The sequence below is a fragment of the Styela clava genome, chromosome 5 (assembly GCF_964204865.1).
Source record: "Styela clava chromosome 5, kaStyClav1.hap1.2, whole genome shotgun sequence".
Taxonomy (NCBI): domain Eukaryota; kingdom Metazoa; phylum Chordata; class Ascidiacea; order Stolidobranchia; family Styelidae; genus Styela; species Styela clava.
The window spans coordinates 3527087-3547376 of record NC_135254.1 but is presented as its reverse complement, the minus strand read 5'-3'; the positions used below and the strand labels follow the sequence as shown (position 1 = coordinate 3547376).

The following is a 20290-nucleotide window of genomic DNA, read 5'->3' as shown; positions in this document are numbered from 1 at the left end:
CACGTAGCTCTGCAGCCGCGTGCAGCCGATTTCCTTGCCTCGTTTTAATCAAAGTGAGGTTTTAATTGAATCGAGTGATGAGAATGTTTTTTCGCATAACGCAGTAACTGGCTGAAAAGACGGACCACAGTTTGATTGCTCGATTACTTGGCGATGGGTATTCGTTATCAAGAGATATCTAAAATTGTGATAAGTAATTCTTTTTCAATCTGGACTGTAAAGAAGAATCACAATTTTAATCAAGCCTTTTCTTTTCCATTGGGTTCATAATATTAATCCCTCTGCAGTTAATCGACGCCTCAAACGGAATGAATTTGCATTACAATGACAAAGTCGTCGATAACTTGGCGACAAGCTCAAAATCCTACTGTGTCTGGAAAAGATCTCTGCGGCTCATGCTTTTTTTGCGTGTATCGCGTGACCACCTGTGGGGTCGCAACAAGTTCATATCTTACTGGATTATTATACTGTTCTTGACTGTTTTCTAGTTTGAACAAGGAGATATCCATTACGTTTCATATGAATGGTCATATTAATCAGGAAAAGCACGCAGAACAGAAAAGGCACGCGTGCCGATTTTTAGGCTTCTTAATTTTGCAAGATTTGATGGAGCGCATTCGCAATGAATCGGAGCTGGAAAAGCGAAAAGTGTGAGTGATCGGCGCCAAGATGTCGGGTAATACGGCGCCAACATGTCGCGAAAGACGTCGTAATATGACGGCAGAAGAGAACTGCGTAATGAGCCAACGCAACTTTGTCTACGGTAAAGCGATTGAAACGGCATAAAAACAACAAGACAACAAAATTTCTTGCGGACCGGCAAAAAAGCTTCGCGGACCGGCGGTTGGGAACCACTGGTATAAAGAGACTGAAATTTATGGTCAGAGGTAGGGTCGTCATCGGCCTGCCGATATATCGACCCTGTTTTTCACAAATTTCGAAAGATCGGTATCCGCTAATTTTACCGATATATATCGGCCGATCATGTGACTGCCAAAGTGTCAAAATTACGTCGGAATACAGTTTTATCGTTATCCCTCAATTATGTCGTAGTGCTTGACAGCTTGGTTACCCCACAATTTCAGTTACCCTGGCCCACAATTCTGGTCCCTTGTTTCCGTTTAGTGCAAATTTGATTATGGGTATTGGTTTTGATGTAAAACTAAAAGAACATGTTATTAGTCCCACAACTAAATTCGTTAGGTATATCCTCCGTAATTGCTGTAAATATATGCACGATTAACCCTCTGACTTCCACAAAATGGCAATTTGTGGTAGTAACCTTGCGTAACATTGAACATTTTTCTGTTTTATTTTGAGTTCGGGACTGTCTGTGTTAGCCAAGTGGATATAACCCCTGCCCATATAGGCTTCAGTCCTTTTACACAACTTGATATAATGTAGGCGAACAAAATTAGTTACCTCCATAGTGGTACACATACTACCGGAGCGTCCCTTACTCTTGTTATTCCTCGTGTTTCTATCGAAACTCAGTACTGAGAAAATATATTTGGTTCATACAAAGTACTCTGCAAAAGGCTGTAGGCTGTCCAGGGGTTCTGCAGGTTTGCATTGAAATCCTGTAGTCTACATCAGGGCTACTCAACTGGCGGTCCGAATCCGGATCATTAGCCCCACTTTTGGAGTTTCCTTTTATAAAATCAGTTTTATAGATTTAAAAATATATATGAAAAGAACTATAGAATAACAAACAATCTTGATTAGCTAATAATCATTAGTCAGCCAAGGAGTCATGTGCTTGAGGATGCCGAAATATAATGTCTGGAAAGTCCGGACCCAAATATTTTTTAAGTTTTGTATGCGGACCTCCGGTAAAAATAGTTGAGTAGCCCTGGTCTATATTATTATATTTATCTTGTTTAAATATAATTAAATACACGGATATAATATAATAAGTGTGTTTCATGAGAGACTTCCATTTTCTCTACATTAGAGGTAAGATCAATTCCGGCCCGACCCAGGCCCGTGGGTATGAACCCGAGTCCGACTAATTAACTGGATTTGCAGGCCCGAGCCCGAAATTTCATATTTTAATCAGGAGATCTCTGAATTGTCATTGCAAGAGTGTCGTGTTGATGAGGCAACTTATTTGCAGCCCCTTGTCTCTCGTGGCCAAAACGCCCCATTTAAAAAAAAGTCAGCGATAGAACAGCCAGACCCAGCTCGAATTTCGGGCTTCAGATCTTAGCTCTACTCTACATCAAATTTTTTTGATTGGCATATTATAATGTATATTCAGTTACACAGGGGTTCTTAAGCTTTTGAAATGTTTGTTGGGGTTTCCTCTCCTCCATAAAGGTTGAAAAATCTTTGCTCTAGACAAGAAACACTCGGAAGAACTCGAAAGAGGTTCTGGTTGGCACTCAAATGAACACATTATTTCCAATGTCAATTTTGATGTTTCCAAATTCCACACCTTGAGCATTTGATGATACATGTGAGATTGGAAAGACCACAGGTCATGGTTGTCACATCTCCCTGTACTTGAAGCAATGGTTTAGTACAAATTCGCACTGGTGTAGTTTTCAAAATGAATATCGAACTGAATAGAACATTCATAAAAAAAAATACAAAGTTGATATAAATCTGTATGTATATAAAGCTGCAGCCGCAACTGCAACTACGAGGAAGACTACCGTATGTTAAATGAAGCTTTGGTAGCCGCAGTTTTACCCAGTTATTTCTATCTGGCCCTAAAGGTTGCGCACCCCTGAGGGAATGGCCGAATAAACAATCTAGTACCGGTAATTTAAATACATACTGAAATAGTATTTTTGAACATATTCCTAATGTTTAGTAGACACATTTCTTGGATATTTATTTGAATCAGATTGGACATTCCTGATACTCATGTTGGCTTTATCCAGTAATAAAAAGGTTTGAATTTGTCATAAAATCAGATTCATTTATTAAACTATATTATTAAAAAGTCAACTGAAAGCACATTTGCTGAAATATTATTGATTTGAAGACAGAAATCTCTATACCAAGGACTTTGTTATTTTATACACAACTGAGCGCTCCAGAAGTATGTGTACCAATATGGAGGTAACTAATTTTATTCGCTTACTTTACATCAAGTTGTGCAAATGGACTGAAACCTATGGGCAGTGGATATTCGCTTGGCTAACACAGACAGTCCCCGAACTCGTAATAGAACTAAAATAAGGAAAATTGGAATAAAATTATGGCCTGACCCTAACCTGGTGCACACACTACGAGAGTACTCACAATTGGACCCCATATCACCCATAATGTAATAACTTGGTTACTAAGACTGGTTTTATACATTTGGAGTGAAAAAAATAGCCGTCCCCCATATTGAAACAATTTCAGCATGATAATCAATTTTGCAAGATCACACATTCTTTATATCGAATTGGTTCGAAAAACACTTTAATGCATATCAAATTATTTATAAAGTTGAAACTTAAAAAAAAAAATTTTACTGGAATAATAACTCAGTGGTATTTCTGCGTCAGATCTTTTAATAGTTTGTAAATACAGTATTGGCTTGGTCGCATAAATTGTTATGAAAATATTAACACATTCGTTTATATTATTTTTGGATTTGTTTTATATAAAATATAGAATACACTTGAGCACATAGCCAAATTAATTTTGATGTGCAAGAGAATACAAAGTCACAAATTTCCAAAAATAATTTTGCTGGAACTCTTGATTTGTATATTGTCAGATGCTTTATATTAGGTAATCCCGAAGTATGTAAACCAAGATGGCGGACACTGGAACATAGTTGTTTACTAAGGCCATAATTTTCCTTATTTTAGTATTACAAGTTCGGGGACTAGCCAAGTGACTCCCGTAGTAATTGTATCTGAAATTATGGCCTAACCCTAACCTGGTACACATACTACGTTCTGGTGTCGGCCATCTTGGTCCACATACTTCGGTAGTACCTTATATTATACAGAACTTGGCTTGGTTGAATGATTATAAAAATACTATTGGATATTGATATATATATACAGCGGTGGTTGACAATTAGAAGCTCAGGATTGTATAGGTCTATTTACAGCAGAAGCGGGGAACCTACGGAATAATTATACAATATATCATAAAAGTAATATATTAAAATGCATAAGAAACAACATTAAAACTTAGATTAATAATATATTTAGTTGTGGATAGCAATTAGGACCCAGGGTAAAAATATTTATACAGATAATCTATTCAGCGTAATTCATGAGCTCAATAACACAGGTTTGGGTTGGACATTTTTTAAATCAAACCATACTTGATTAATTAATTTTTGTTAAAGTACGAACCAATGGGCATTCGGGTATAACCTGTCACAAATTGTCAAAACACTTTTCAGATATCTTGACTAACTTGAAAATGCCAGTTTATTTAACATATTATAATTAATAAAGAATTAATGCGAATACATAGCGTTTTGCTGATTGATTCCACCAAATTAAATATATTGGCAATACAATGTTTGGACTCGACTATGTTGGCATGTCTGATTAAATAACCCAAGTTCAATCATATGCCCGCTACCTCACCCAGAGTGTTGTAGACTGTGGAAAAAACAGGAATATTTAGAGAATTATAAAAAAAATGCCTCAAAAATATTAAACTATATGATAGCAGTCACTGATATTTAACAATATGTGAGGAGCAACTATTTATTTGAAAGGTCCAGAATTTTTTCTTTTCGCCTACTCAATCTAATACACCATGGGAGAGGTGAGGGGGTGGAATTTAAACCTGCAATGTGTAATCGACGATGCCAGCGCAGTTACCGGTAAGTCCTAAGCTTCAGCCGCCTTGGGCATTTTACTTATTTGTCAATTTGCCTTACACAAATGGCACAAATACAATTCTTAATATGAAACTTTGTTATTTGTAATATTTGATCAAGAACATAATTTGCACAATGGCTGCAATGGTAATATTGTTTTGGCATTTGATGTAAATTTAATGAAGCAATTCCAGTATCCTATGCAGGGAACAGTACAATCAGTGTTGTAGGAAATCTTTCTGGATGTCGTCAACTTCAGTACCATGCGAAGGGAATCTGAGAAGTGGAAGAAAATTTTTACTGGAGGAAAAATATGTCGAAATGAAAATATAATTTTCATAAGAGAAACTAGAATTTATTAATCTATACACTGACTATAATACTGCAGCTTATTCAGACATAATCTGTTGAAGTCATGTTTTTGTTATATTTATTTATCTATCCAAGCTTGATATTTCCTACAAGCTACAGAGCTAATTTTTTGTCTCTGGTAAAATTACAGTATCTATGAAAAATATTGGTCATTTACATATCATTGGATGCTTACACAAGGCCTTGTATGAAGGTAAAAACGTGGAATAAAAAACCATTTATTCCTATATTATTAATATCACCATATCCTACACACTGTTTTGTCATCACTTTAATAGTGAATTGTCAAAGAACCTACATGAATTCAAAAGAACTGGGTGGATGTAAAAGTTGGACCTTGAACCTATATTGTCAATAAAAACTGCCCAGAAGATAGAGTGTCTCATTGAAGATTGCGCTTTTGAATTTGCATTTTAAAAGCTTCAAAATCATGTTATTATGACATCATATGTGACAGTAGAGCACTCTATGATGTATTTAGGGCTGGGCTTTTCAAATCGAAATATTAGAATCTGAGAAAATTTCATGTAAACAAGCAACCCTTATCTACCTTTGATACCAATGCAAGTTCATTACTCAATTCAGTTTCAAGTGATGATTATCCAACTTGTTATTTCAGGAATTTAAGAATATTCATATGGATGTATGTTGGGGAAAGTGGGCAAAGCAATATTTTGTCAGAGTGTCAAATGAATAGAATTATCTCACCCATCCATCATACTTGAATCCTTTTGCCCTCAATGCTTCTTTCAGTTTCATTGTATGGTTTGGATCTGGATATCCATTGCTGAAACAAAAAATAATTTATGAACTCTGTTTGAGCATGTTCCTAGAAAAATAGTAGAAATTTGTCAAGTTTTCTGTTTAACCATAACAGATCCTGCCCGGAGAGTATTGAAAAACAGAATTGGGTTCTAGGAATAAAAAAAATTCGGCGCTCCTGAAGCATGTGAACCAAGATGGTGGACACCGGAATGTGGTATGTGTACCAGGTTTGGGTAAGGCCATAATTTTATTGCAATTTTCCTCATTTGAGTTTTATTACGAGTTCGGGGACTAGCCAAGTGACTTTAAAATTATAGCTTACCCCCAACCTGGTACACATACTACGTTCCTGTGTCCGCCATTTTGGTTCACATACTTTAGGAAGTACCAAGATTTCGTCTGAGCAATCAAAAAAAGGTCATGATGGGTACAAACTATGGGTTGACAAACATTTAACTTTACCATAAGAGGCCATTTTAGTTTCTGTTAAAAAATTTGAGAAAACTTAATGTATGTCAGAAATTTCGACTTTTGCTACAAAATTAAAAAGTGTAAAATTAAGAAAATATGACTCTAGTTTTGAACTCAATACCAAAAAAATGGCAAAATTAACTTCTCTCTCTGCTCCCGTCACAGGTCCTTACAATTTCAGAGAAAATGAAAATCATGCTGACTCATAAAGTCAAAGCAAATAATCTTCTGTACACGATGACCAGGCAGTTTTATTAACATAGTTGGTCAGAGTGAATTATAAGAAAACCATTGATTTGGACTTGCTCAGAATGAATTATATAAAAACCATTGGTTTGATAAGTCTCTGGTAGTTATAAAACGTTAAATCCTTGTAAATTTAATAAATCATTTTCATATAAAAAATGAGTTTAGTTTTCTTCTGAATAAACCCAGACAAAAATGATGGAATGAATCTAAATAATTTTTAGAAAGGTATTTTATCCAATATGCCTTTTATGCTTTGCAAATCGTGAAAAATAAATTCCAATATCCTTATTGGCGAAATTTATTCCCTATAATTTTATTTAGCTGATGAAATTAGAATCCCAAAAGAACTTCGTGTTGTAGTGCTATACGAAGGGATAACAAAATTTTTAAATTAGTTTTATTCCTTCCTATTTCCAAACATTTCATGAAGTAAGTAACCAACAAACATAAAAGACACAAAGTACTTACTTCTTGGGTCCTCCAGTTTTATTAGTCTTATGAGGAAACTCATCGTTCCAAACAATTTTTCCTCTTCTGTCACCAACTTCCTGAATCTTGAAAATCAATCCTGCATCGAATGCTTGTCTGAGTAAGTGGTGACATTTCCGTCCATCACCATACCTTGGCACATATTCAGTGAATTCTTGAGCTTCATATGGAACCCCCTGAAAAAACAAACAAAACTAATCATCTTCCATAGCTGGGAATTTGTTAAAACTGATATAAATATCAAAATACCTATGAAAGTTTAGCAGAAGTTGAAAAAATTTTCAACAAAATACTTAATTGTTTCTAATAGATTAATCCAACTTGACAACCCAACAACTTAATTAAACACTGAAATCAGAAATTATAAGGAAGCCCGCTAAATATTTAGCTTGTCGTGATTTTACTGCACCATTGAATCAAATTCTAAATTAAACATAGAAGAACTAAATTCTATGAACAAATTAAATTTGAACAAACCACGAGTTTAATATTACTCAAGTTTCAACAAGCATGATCTATATATGGCTATGTTATGATTTTACTGCACAAATGGCTTCTATATTCGAACTTTTTCTTAATAACAAACCTTTCAAAGTTAAGATTTCCATTAGAACTGAATTCAATCAGCATACCAGTTTAAATTAATTATAGATGGACAAATCATGAACCAAAGTCAACCTATATAAGCAATATACAGAATACTGCCTGATTCTGTATATTTCTATGAGGAGCAATAACTCATGTGAGTGAATGCAAACATTTAGCAATACTTCTTTCAAGCTTCTGGACTGTGCAATGGCCTAACGCAGTGATTACCAAAGGGTGTACCGCGGTGCACTAGTGTTACGTAACAATAGAGATGGACACTGCTTGCTGCAATTTCCCAAGCTGCAGTTTATTAATCTGTTTATTGTTGAGTTTGTTTAGAGTTTCAAAATAAAATCAGGCAGAGAAAGGTTGACATTTGGCGTATATGTTTACAAACATATTAATGATCATTAATTTACACATTAATGATCACAATATAGAATTTTATTCAAATTTTTTCCCTTAGTGCGCCGTTAGCAGTTTTTCCATATAATTCATCGCCGCACAAACAAAAAGTTTTGGAACCGCAGGCCTAATGGTTGAAGTGTTGGACAGAACTAAGCTGACATCAAATATTGAACATCTCGGTTCAAATCCATGCCAACCACCTCACCCAGGATGAAATAAATTGGATAGGAAATGCAGAACCAGAAAATTCGAAATAATAATATCTCCTTAAATATCATTAGATATCAGTGTCTGATAGCTTGAATTTCATTAAATATAAGATATGACAGAATTACCATATTTATCCTGGGGAGGGAAAAGCCTATAAGAGACTTAATCAAGTGGCGAACCACAGCCTCTTTTCGGAAGCATGGACTTGATGGTGGAGGAGGCTGTAATACGTGAACCACCCTACTAAATATTTGTGGCTGCTTGTATTGAACTGGTATTTACCGGTAATTCAGGAAAGAAATTGAAATCAATCGATGTTCAAATATGCTAATGTGCAATGGGGATTAATATTAAAAACAAAAACCTTATTGATTACGAATCTTGATTCTAGTAAATCTGTAATTTATTTTCCGACCAACAATTAAATTTGTTTCATAACTCACCATCAGACTTCCAGCAGGAAATGAGTAGATGATGACAATAGTCCATCCTTCATATCCTGGCAGTGATTCTTGCGACATACTGCTTTTCATCCTCCCTCCAGATGGTTGTTGTTTGATGATTGTTAGACCAGAAGCAGTTTGACTTGAAGACTGAGATTCTGCACCTGGATAAATGAAACCAGAACTTGATAATAATGATGATAATAATTGATGATAAAAATAATATTTGTTCTTATTTAAGCAAAAATTCTTGTGATTGACGGGTTCAATGATATTTAAAAGTTATCACGATGTGTGAAAATTTTGTATTAATAAAAGAATGAAAATTATGGTACCAAGATGTAATTAAGCTATTGTGTGGTTATTCAAGTTTTGGGCAATACCATGGTCTAGTGCCGTGGTTGTTATACTGGGAGCGCAAGAGGTCACAAGATGCCCATTTGAAATCCCGTTCTTGTTGCTCTATAATGATGTACCACTGTGTTGTTTATGCGAATGCACAATGACCTTTTTCTCACAATGTCAATAAAACGCTGTCGAATTAGCATGTTAAAAATGATTATTATGTTAATGATGTTTTCTTTGTTTATGCTGTTACAATGATCAACCTGTGAGCGGCAAACAGTTTGATGTTTTGAATAAAAATTATAGTTTTGCTGATGGGAGCCAGTTTGTAAGTGCTAACTCTCCAAAACACTCTGAATTGAAGCGTCTAAAATTTTGCAATGGTAAGGTATAACCTAAACCTCGCCTAGGCAGAACCGCCTTCGTGATCGCGGTTGACTGCCCCGTCAGGTAAGTATGATTTGTGACGATTGGTTGCGCATCATGAATGAATGTTCTATGCTAAATGTTGAGAAGAAGTTCTCAACAATAAAAACGATATGTGCAAAAGTTGCAATTTTAATTGATTCGTCTGTCAGTAACGTAGAATACGATTCATTGCGTTCAAATCTTTTATGTGATACATCGCGAGTTCTTTGCCATCCGATGGCAGAATGAAACTGAACAACTTTACGAGAAATAGCAAGGACCAGGGGTTGAAATATTAAACTATAAACAAAGAGCCGCAGCTCCGATACGTACCTTAAACAGAGAATAATGATATTTCCGAATCTTGGCGCTAATTCTATTGCTCAATCAATGGCAACACAACCTGAATGTGGAACTGCAAGCAAGGACGGTTGGATAAAGGGATAACTTGGATAATGGCAAGGCATGTCATGGAATAATATCAATAAATGAACTGTAAGATTGGTCATGAGAAATATAACACACCAAACGAGGATCAATACGGCCACAACTAAGGAAAGCAACGTGGCCGCTCATTGACCTAACTCGAAAGCCAACAGGATTATTGGTAGTGAGCAAATATATAAAAGGGATAGCGCGAACGCAGTCCCCACTAGCAGAAATTACACGACCGAGTTATCCACATTTGGGATAATCGCCAAGGTCAATTTAGTCTGGGTGCAATGACCAAACCTCGCCTAGGCAGAACCGCTTTCGTGATCGCGGTTGACTGCCTCGTCAGGTAAGTATGATTTGTGACGATTGGTTGCGCATCATAAATGAATGTTCTATGCTAAATGTTGAGAAGAAGTTCTCAACAATAAAAACGACATGTGCAAAATTTGCAATTTTAATTGATTCGTCTGTCAGTAACGTAGAATACGATTCATTGCGTTCAAATCTTTTATGTGATACATCGCGAGTTCTTTGCCATCCGATGGCAGAATGGAACTGAACAACTTTAAAAGAAATAGCAAGGACCAGGGGTTGAAATATTAAACTATAAACAAAGAGCCGCAGCTCCGATACGTACCTTAAACAGAGAATAATTATATTTCCGAATCTTGGCGCTCATTCTATTGCTCAATCAATGGCAACACAATCTGAATGTGGAACTGCAAATAAGGAATCAATCTAGAGACGGTTGGATAAAGGGATAACTTGGATAATGGCAAGGCATGTCATGGAATAATATAAATAAATGGATTGTAAGATTGGTCATGAGAAATATAACACACCCAAACGAGGATCAATACGACCACAACTAATGAAAGCAACGTGGCCGCTCATTAAAGCCAACAGGATTATTGGTCGTGAGCAAATATATGAAAGGGATAGCGCGAACGCAGTCCCCACTAGCATAAATTACACGACCGAGTTATCCACATTTGGGATAATCGCTAGGGTCAATTTAGTCTGGGTGCAATGACTAAACCTCGCCTGAATGAATGTTCTATACTAAATGTTGAAAAGAAGTTCTCAACAATCTCAACAATAAAAACGATATGTGCAAAATTTGCAATTTTAATTAATTCGTCTGTCAGTAACGTAGAATACGATTCATTGCGTTCAAATCTTTTATGTGAGACATCGCGAGTTCTTTGCCATCCGATGCAGAATGTAGCTGAACAACTTTACAAGAAATAGCAAAGAGCCAGGGTTTGAAATATTAAACTATAAACAAAGAGCCACAGCCCCAATACGTACCCTGGACAGCAAACAATGATACTTCCAAATCTCGGCGCTCATTCTATTGCTCAATCAATGGCAACACAATCTGAATGTGGAACTGCAAATAAGGAATCAATCTAGAGACGGTTGGATAAAGGGATAACTTGGATAATGGCAAGGCATGTCATGGAATAATATAAATAAATGGATGGTAAGATTGGTCATGAGAAATATAACACACCCAAACGAGGATCAATACGGCCACAACTAATGGAAGCAACGTGGCCGCTCATTGACCTAACTCTTAAGCCAATTGGTCGTGAGCAAATATATAAAAGGGATAGCGCGAACGCAGTCCCCATAAGCAGAAATTACACGACCGAGTTATCCACATTTGGAATAATCGCTAGGGTCAATTTATTCTGGGTGCAATAACTAAACCTCGCCTAGGCAGAACAGCCTTCGTGATCGCGGTTGACGGCCTCGTCAGGTAGGTATGATTTGGGACGATTGGTTGCGCATCCTGAATGAATGTTCTATGCTAAACGTTGAAAAGACGTTCTCAACAATAAAAACGATATGTGCAAAAGTTGCAATTTTAATTGATTCGTCTGTCAGTAACGTAGAATACGATTAATTGCGTTCAAATCTTTTATGTGATACATCGCGAGTTCTTTGCCATCCGATGGCAGAATAAAACTGAACAACTTTACAAGAAATTGCAAGGACCAGGGGTTGAAATATCAAACTATAAACAAAGAGCCGCAGCTCCGATACGTACCTGAAACAGAGAATAATGATATTTCCGAATCTTGGCGCTCATTCTATTGCTCAATCAATGGCAACACAATCTGAATGTGGAACTGCAAATAAGGAATCAATGTAGAGACGGTTGGATAAATGGATAACTTGGATAATGGCAAGGCATGTCATGGAATAATATAAATAAATGGATTGTAAGATTGTTCATGAGAAATATAACACACCCAAACGAGGATCAATACGGCCACAACTAATGAAAGCAACGTGGCCGCTCATTGACCTAAGCAAATATATAAAAGGGACAGCGCGAACGCAGTCCCACTAGCAGAAATTACGCGACCGAGTTATCGACATTTGGGATAATCGCTAGGGTCAATTTAGTCTGGGTGCAATGACTAAACCTCGCCTAGGCAGATCCGCCTTCGTGATCGCGTTTGACTGCCTCGTCAGGTAAATATGATTTGTGGCGATTGGTTGCGCATCATGAATGAATGTTCTATGCTAAACGTTGAAAAGAAGTTCTCAACAATAAAAACGATATGTGCAAAAGTTGCAATTTTATTTGATTCGTCTGTCAGTAACATAGAATACGATTCATTGCGTTCAAATCTTTTATGTGATACATCGCGAGTTTTTTGCCATCCGATGCAGAATAAAGCTGAACAACTTTACAAGAAATAGCAAGGACCAGGGGTTGAAATATTAAACTATAAACAAAGAGCCGCAGCTCCGATACGTACCTTAAACAGAGAATAACGATATTTCCGAATCTTGGCGCTCATTCTATTGCTCAATCAATGGCAACACAATCTGAATGTGGAACTGCAAGCAAGGACGGTCGGATAAAGGGATAACTTGGATAATGGCAAAGCATGTCATGGAATAATATCAATAAATGGATTGTAAGATTGGTCATGAGAAATATAACACACCCAAACGAGGATCAATACGGCCACAACTAATGAAAGCAGCGTGGCCGCTCATTGACCTAACTCGAAAGCCAACAAGATTATTGGTAGTGAGCGAATATATAAAAGGGATAGCGCGAACGCAGTCCCCACTAGCAGAAATTACACGACCGAGTTATCCACATTTGGGATAATCGCTAGTGTCAATTTAGTCTGGGTGCAATGACTAAACCTCGCCTAGGCAGAACCGCTTACGTGATCACGGTTGACTGCCTCGTCAGGTAAGTATGATCTGTGACGATTGGTTGCGCATCATGAATGAATGTTCTATGCTAAATGTTGAGAAGAAGTTCTCAACAATAAAAACGATATGTGCAAAAGTTGCAATTTTAATTGATTCGTCTGTCAGTAACATAGAATACGATTCATTGCGTTCAAATCTTTTATGTGATACATCCCGAGTTCTTTGCCATCCGATGCAGAATGAAGCTGAACAACTTTACAAGAAATAGCAAAGAGCCAGGGTTTAAAATAATAAACTATAAACAAAGAGCCACAGCCCCAATACGTACCCTTGGACAGCAAACAATTATACTTCCAAATTTTGGCGCTCATTCTATTGCTCAATCAATGGCAACACAATCTGAATGTGGAACTGCAAATAAGGAATCAATCTAGAGACGGTTGGATAAAGGAAATAACTTGGATAATGGCAAGGCATGTCATGGAATAATATTAATGAATGGATTGTAAGATTGTTCATGAGAAATATACCACACCCAAACGAGGATCAATACGGCCACAACTAATGAAAGCAACGTGGCCGCTCATTGACCTAACTCGTAAGCCAACAGGATATTGGTCGTGAGCAAACATAAAAAAGGGATAGCGCGAACGCAGTCCCCACTAGCAAAAATTACACGACCGAGTTATCCACATTTGGGATAATCGCTAGGGTCAATTTAGTCTGGGTGCAATGACCAAACCTCGCCTAGGCAGAACCGCCTTCGTGATCGCGGTTGACTGCCTCGTCAGGTAAGTATGGTTTGTGACGATTGGTTGCGCATCATGAATGAATGTTCTATGCTAAACGTTGAGAAGAAGTTCTCAACAATAAAAACGATATGTGCAAAAGTTGCAATTTTAATTGATTCGTCTGTCAGTAACATAGAATACGATTCATTGCGTTCAAATCTTTTATGTGATACATCGCGAGTTCTTTGCCTTCCGATGGCAGAATGAAACTGAACAACTTTACAAGAAATTGCAAGGACCAGGGGTTGAAATATTAAACTATAAACAAAGAGCCGCAGCCCCGATACGTACCTTGGACAGCAAACAATGATACTTCCAAATCTTGGCGCTCATTCTATTGCTCAATCAATGGCAACACAATCTGAATGTGGAACTGCAAATAAGGAATCAATCTAGAGACGGTTGGATAAAGGGATAACTTGGATAATGGCAAGGCATGTCATGGAATAATATAAATAAATGGATTGTAAGATTGGTCATGAGAAATATAACACACCCAAACGAGGATCAATACGGCCACAACTAATGAAAGCAACGTGGCCGCTCATTGACTTGACTCGTAAGCCAACAGGATATTGGTCGTGAGCAAATATATAAAAGGGATAGCGCGAACGCAGTCCCCACAAGCAGAAATTACACGACCGAGTTATCCACATTTGGGATAATCGCTAGGGTCAATTTAGTCTGGGTGCAATGACTAAACCTCGCCTAGGCAGAACAGCCTTCGTGATCGCGGTTGACGGCCTCGTCAGGTAGGTATGATTTGGGACGATTGGTTGCGCATCCTGAATGAATGTTCTATGCTAAATGTTGAGAAGAATTTCTCAACAATAAAAACAATATGTGCAAAAGTTGCGATTTTAATTGATTCGTCTGTCAGTAACGTAGAATACGATTCATTGCGTTCAAATCTTTTATGTGATACATCGCGAGTTCTTTGCCATCCGATGGCAGAATGAAACTGAACAACTTTACAAGAAATTGCAAGGACCAGGGGTTGAAATATCAAACTATAAACAAAGAGCCGCAGCTCCGATACGTACCTTAAACAGGGAATAATGATATTTCCGAATCTTGGCGCTCATTCTATTGGTCAATCAATGGCAATACAATCTGAATGTGGAACTGCAAATAAGGAATCAATCTAGAGACGGTTGGATAAATGGATAACTTGGATAATGGCAAGGCATGTCCTGGAATAATATAAATAAATGGATTGTAAGATTGGTCATGAGAAATATAACACACCCAAACGAGGATCAATACGGCCACAACTAATGAAAGCAACGTGGCCGCTCATTGACTTAACTCGTGAGCCAACAGGATATTGGTCATGAGCAAATGTATAAAAGGGATAGCGCGAACGCAGTCCCACTAGCAGAAATTACACGACCGAGTTATCCACATTTGGGATAATCGCTAGGGTCAATTTAGTCTGGGTGCAATGACTAAACCTCGCCTAGGCAGAACCGCCTTCGTGATCGCGGTTGACTGCCTCGTCAAGTAAGTATGATTTGTGACGATTGGTTGCGCATCATGAATGAATGTTCTATGCTAAATGTTGAGAAGAACTTCTCCACAATAAAAACGATATGTGCAAGAGTTGCAATTTTAATTGAATCGTCTGTCAGTAACGTAGAATACGATTCATTGCGTTCAAATCTTTTATGTGATACATCGCGAGTTCTTTGCCATCCGATGGCAGAATGAAGCTGAACAACTTTACAACAAATAGTAAGGACCAGGGGTTGAAATATTAAACTATAAACAAAGAGCCGCAGCTCCGATACGTACCTTAAACAGAGAATAATGATATTTCCGAATCTTGGCGCTCATTCTATTGCTCAATCAATGGCAACACAACCTGAATGTGACACTGCCAGCAAGGACGGTTGGATAAAGGGATAACTTGGATAATGGCAAGGCATGTCATGGAATAATATCAATAAATGGACTGTAAGATTGATCAAGAGAAATATAACACACCAAACGAGGATCAATACGGCCACAACCAGGGTTTTCCAAAACGAATCGAATATTCGAATATCATAGTATTCGAATACCTTTCGGCTGATTTTCGAATAATTCCGAATAGTAGCCACTTTTCGCTGTAAACGTGGTGTTTTGTTTTACGGGAATCTTCAAACGACTTTTTACGCTGTCTCACGTATTGTAATGACGATGAAATAGAATCGGCACTTTGATTGTTTATATTCTGTGCGACCATACGTCGCATAGTGTTGCGACACATTTGCACGTTTGCGTGGGTGGACATTGCCGACATTCGTCTACGAGGCTTTTAATTTACAAATTCATTTCTATTCCCTCGAAAAATTGTCAATTACCGCTTTTCTAGGCCCAATTTTTCGGCCTGATTTTTTTTTCGGGGGGGGGGGGGGGGGGGGGGGTGGCGTCTAATTGAGAAAGTATGTTTATTTTATTTCTATGTGGCCTGCTTATTAGTCTTCTCAAGCATGATTTGTGTAACCTTATATTTGGGTCTTAGGGTCTGCCAATCATGATATTTAATCGCAGGCCGGTTATCGTTACTTTAAAGAGAAACATGGCCACCCAGTGAAAGTGATTTGTGACCCTTTTGTTTTGCCGATTCAGCAGAACACGACAGGGACAGGAAAACACAGCTGTGAAATAACCCGGGGACGTACAGTGTAGTACTTATCACATTCCAAAATTATTTTAACATTCGGGTTAATAGGTTGTCCAAAATGATTACCGCTTTACAACTTAAATTTACCGCTCAATTGTTAAAAATAGTTAATTCTGTGAGTATGATTCTACCAAACTAACATGATCTGGTTCTAAACATATAAAATTATTAGCGCATATCTATCACAGGGACACAATTTTTCTACCAGTCTTATTTGAGGCCAATATGGAAAAACCCCTTTTTTGAGTGCTAAAAATAGACATCGTCCTATTTGCCATGTGGACTTATTAGCCGGAAAATACGGTATTTATAGCCGTCATAAAACAATGAAAGTATTAATACCAAATACCACGGATATTTGTGGACATGAAATACGTGGTAAACTGCCCAATTATATTTAATTTCGGAGTCGTATTTACAAAATGATAAAACTATTATAATTCTAAAATGCAACGGCGATCTGTGGCCTGTAAAATGGGTGGGAAACAGCCCGATTTACCAACATTTGAGTTATGATAATAGAATTAAATTAACACGGTAAGGCATTTTAAATAGTGGTATCAGTCATGGATTCGAATATTTTACGCAGCACAAAATCATCCTAGTAAAAAGTCCATACTTTTAAATACAAACAAACCGATGGCAACCATTATCCAAATTAATTCCCAAAAAGCGGGATAAAGTATAAATTCTTTTTCCGACTTGTGACAATTTTTTCGTGAGTACGAAAATAAAAATCAAAAACTGATTATATTCGGCACAATATCACGGCAATCTGTGGACATAGATTGTGTGGCAAACTCGCAATTAATATTAAATTTTGATTCCTATTTTCGTATTTACAAAATACAACGGCAATATGTGGACTTAGAATGTGTGGTAAACTATCCAATTATAAATAGTTTTTGATTCCTATTTCCATATTTATAAAATTATAAAAGTATTATTACTCAAACATACAACGGCGATCTGCGGACTTAAAATGTGTGGTTAATTTTTGATTCGTATTTTCGTACTCACGAAAAAATTGTCACAAGTCGGAAAAATAACCCATACTTTATCCCGCTTTTTGGCAAATAATTTGGATAATGGTTGGTATTTAAAAGTATGGGCGTTTTACTAGGATGATTTTGTGTTGCGCAAATATTAAAATCCATCACCGATACCACTATTGCCGTATTAATTTAATTCTGTTAACATGACTCAAGGTATATAAAATATATACTGCAATAATCTGCAAATATGAAATGCCTGGTAATATAACTAGGTTGTAACTTGTAGATAGCAGTTATTCCATTGCTTATTGTATGGAAGTTCCTACATACATTTAGATAAGCTTCAATTAGTGAATTTTATTTTCGAAGTATTCGAAATTTCATATTCGAAAAAAATAATTTCGAATGTATTCGAAATAGTGAACTATTCGGTATTGGCCATCCCTGGCCACAACTAATGAAAGCAACGTGGCCGCTCATTGACCTAACTCGAAGGCCAACAGGATTATTGGTAGTGAGCAAATATATAAAAGGGATAGCGCGAACGCAGTCCCCACTAGCATGAATTACACGACCGAGTTATCCACATTTGGGATAATCGCTAGGGTCAATTTAGTCTGGGTGCAATGACTAAACCTCGCCTAGGCAGAACCGCCTTCGTGATCGCGGTTGACTGCCTCGTCAGGTGAGTATGATTTGTGACGATTGGTTGCGCATCATGAATGAATGTTCTATGCTAAATGTTGAGAAGAAGTTCTCAACAATAAAAACGATATGTGCAAAAGTTGCAATTTTAATTGATTCGTCTGTCAGTAACGTAGAATACGATTCATTGCGTTCAAATATTGTATGTGATACATCGCGAGTTCTTTGCCATCCGATGGCAGAATGAAGCTGAACAACTTTACAAGAAATAGCAAAGAGCCATGGTTTTAAATAATAAACTATAAACAAAGAGCCACAGCCCAATACGTACTTTTGGACAGCAAACAATTATACTTCCAAATCTTGGCGCTCATTCTATTGCTCAATCAATGACAACACAATCTGAATGTGGAACTGCAAATAAGGAATCAATCTAGAGACGGTTGGATAAAGGAAATAACTTGGATAATGGCAAGGCATGTCATGGAATAATATCAATAAATGGATTGTAAGATTGTTCATGAGAAATATACCACACCCAAACGAGGATCAATATGGCCACAACCAATGAAAGCAACGTGGCCGCTCATTGACCTAACTCGTAAGCCAACAGGATATTGGTCGTAAGCAAATATATAAAAGGGATAGCGCGAACGCAGTCCCCATTAGCAGAAATTACACGACCGAGTTATCTACATTTGGGATAATCGCTAGGGTCAATTTAGTCTGGGTGCAATGACTAAACCTCGCCTAGGCAGAACCGTCGTCGTGATCGCGGTTGACTGCCTCGTCAGGTAAGTATGATTTGTGACGATTGGTTGCGCATCATGAATGAATGTTCTATACTAAATGTTGGAAAGAAGTTCTCAACAATCTCAACAATAAAAACGATATGTGCAAAATTTGCAATTTTAATTGATTCGTCTGTCAGTAACGTAGAATACGATTCATTGCGTTCAAATCTTTTATGTGAGACATCGCGAGTTCTTTGCCATCCGATGCAGAATGTAGCTGAACAACTTTACAAGAAATAGCAAAGAGCCAGGGTTTAAAATATTAAACTATAAACAAAGAGCCACAGCCCCAATACGTACCCTGGACAGCAAACAATGATACTTCCAAATCTCGGCGCTCATTCTATTGCTCAATCAATGGCAACACAATCTGAATGTGGAACTGCAAATAAGGAATCAATCTAGAGACGGTTGGATAAAGGGATAACTTGGATAATGGCAAGGCATGTCATGGAATAATATAAATAAATGGATTGTAAGATTGGTCATGAGAAATATACCACACCCAAACGAGGATCAATACGGCCACAACTAATGAAAGCAACGTGGCCGCTCATTGACCTAACTCGTAAGCTAACAGAATATTGGTCGTAAGCAAATATATAAAAGGGATAGCGCGAACGCAGTCCCCACTAGCAGAAATTACACGACCGAGTTATCTACATTTGGGATAATCGCTAGGGTCAATTTAGTCTGAGTGCAATGACTAAACCTCGCCTAGGCAGAACCGTCTTCGTGATCGCGGTTGACTGCCTCGTCAGGTAAGTATGATTTGTGACGATTGGTTGCGAATCATGAATGAATGTTCTATACTAAATGTTGGAAAGAAGTTCTCAACAATCTCAACAATAAAAACGATATGTGCAAAATTTGCAATTTTAATTGATTCGTCTGTCAGTAACGTAGAATACGATTCATTGCGTTCAAATCTTTTATGTGAGACATCGCGAGTTCTTTGCCATCCGATGCAGAATGTAGCTGAACAACTTTACAAGAAATAGCAAAGAGCCAGGGTTTAAAATATTAAACTATAAACAAAGAGCCACAGCCCCAATACGTACCCTGGACAGCAAACAATGATACTTCCAAATTTCGGCGCTCATTCTATTGCTCAATCAATGGCAACACAATCTGAATGTGGAACTGCAAATAAGGAATCAATCTAGAGACGGTTGGATAAAGGGATAACTTGGATAATGGCAAGGCATGCCATGGAATAATATAAATAAATGGATT

General features: G+C 37.3%; 3 protein-coding genes and 11 non-coding genes across 13 annotated transcripts in view; 2 read left to right on the top strand and 12 right to left on the bottom strand.

Annotated features, from left to right (window-relative positions):
- The window catches only part of LOC144422696 (uncharacterized), a 486406-nt gene that overhangs the window by 38954 nt on the left and 427162 nt on the right, over positions 1–20290 (bottom strand). The gene's annotated exons all lie outside the window — the stretch shown is intronic.
- LOC120332866 (FGFR1 oncogene partner 2 homolog) overlaps positions 1–20290 on the top strand; it is a 424145-nt gene that overhangs the window by 257564 nt on the left and 146291 nt on the right.
- LOC120329781 (FGFR1 oncogene partner 2 homolog) overlaps positions 1–20290 on the top strand; it is a 443159-nt gene that overhangs the window by 340025 nt on the left and 82844 nt on the right. The gene's annotated exons all lie outside the window — the stretch shown is intronic.
- Positions 10164–10326, bottom strand: LOC120332788 (U1 spliceosomal RNA). Its single transcript, XR_005568153.2, has one exon. It is a non-coding gene; the product is annotated as a U1 spliceosomal RNA (small nuclear RNA).
- LOC144423570 (U1 spliceosomal RNA) lies at positions 10906–11074 on the bottom strand. Its single transcript, XR_013476046.1, has one exon. It is a non-coding gene; the product is annotated as a U1 spliceosomal RNA (small nuclear RNA).
- LOC144423539 (U1 spliceosomal RNA) lies at positions 11583–11745 on the bottom strand. The gene has a single exon (XR_013476032.1). It is a non-coding gene; the product is annotated as a U1 spliceosomal RNA (small nuclear RNA).
- On the bottom strand, positions 12306–12467 carry LOC144423531 (U1 spliceosomal RNA). The gene has a single exon (XR_013476025.1). It is a non-coding gene; the product is annotated as a U1 spliceosomal RNA (small nuclear RNA).
- Positions 13044–13206, bottom strand: LOC144423314 (U1 spliceosomal RNA). The gene has a single exon (XR_013475808.1). It is a non-coding gene; the product is annotated as a U1 spliceosomal RNA (small nuclear RNA).
- Positions 13798–13960, bottom strand: LOC144423836 (U1 spliceosomal RNA). Its single transcript, XR_013476201.1, has one exon. It is a non-coding gene; the product is annotated as a U1 spliceosomal RNA (small nuclear RNA).
- Positions 14550–14712, bottom strand: LOC144423397 (U1 spliceosomal RNA). Its single transcript, XR_013475891.1, has one exon. It is a non-coding gene; the product is annotated as a U1 spliceosomal RNA (small nuclear RNA).
- Positions 15302–15463, bottom strand: LOC144423129 (U1 spliceosomal RNA). Its single transcript, XR_013475623.1, has one exon. It is a non-coding gene; the product is annotated as a U1 spliceosomal RNA (small nuclear RNA).
- LOC144423174 (U1 spliceosomal RNA) lies at positions 18146–18308 on the bottom strand. The gene has a single exon (XR_013475668.1). It is a non-coding gene; the product is annotated as a U1 spliceosomal RNA (small nuclear RNA).
- LOC144423430 (U1 spliceosomal RNA) lies at positions 18900–19062 on the bottom strand. Its single transcript, XR_013475924.1, has one exon. It is a non-coding gene; the product is annotated as a U1 spliceosomal RNA (small nuclear RNA).
- On the bottom strand, positions 19661–19823 carry LOC144423157 (U1 spliceosomal RNA). Its single transcript, XR_013475651.1, has one exon. It is a non-coding gene; the product is annotated as a U1 spliceosomal RNA (small nuclear RNA).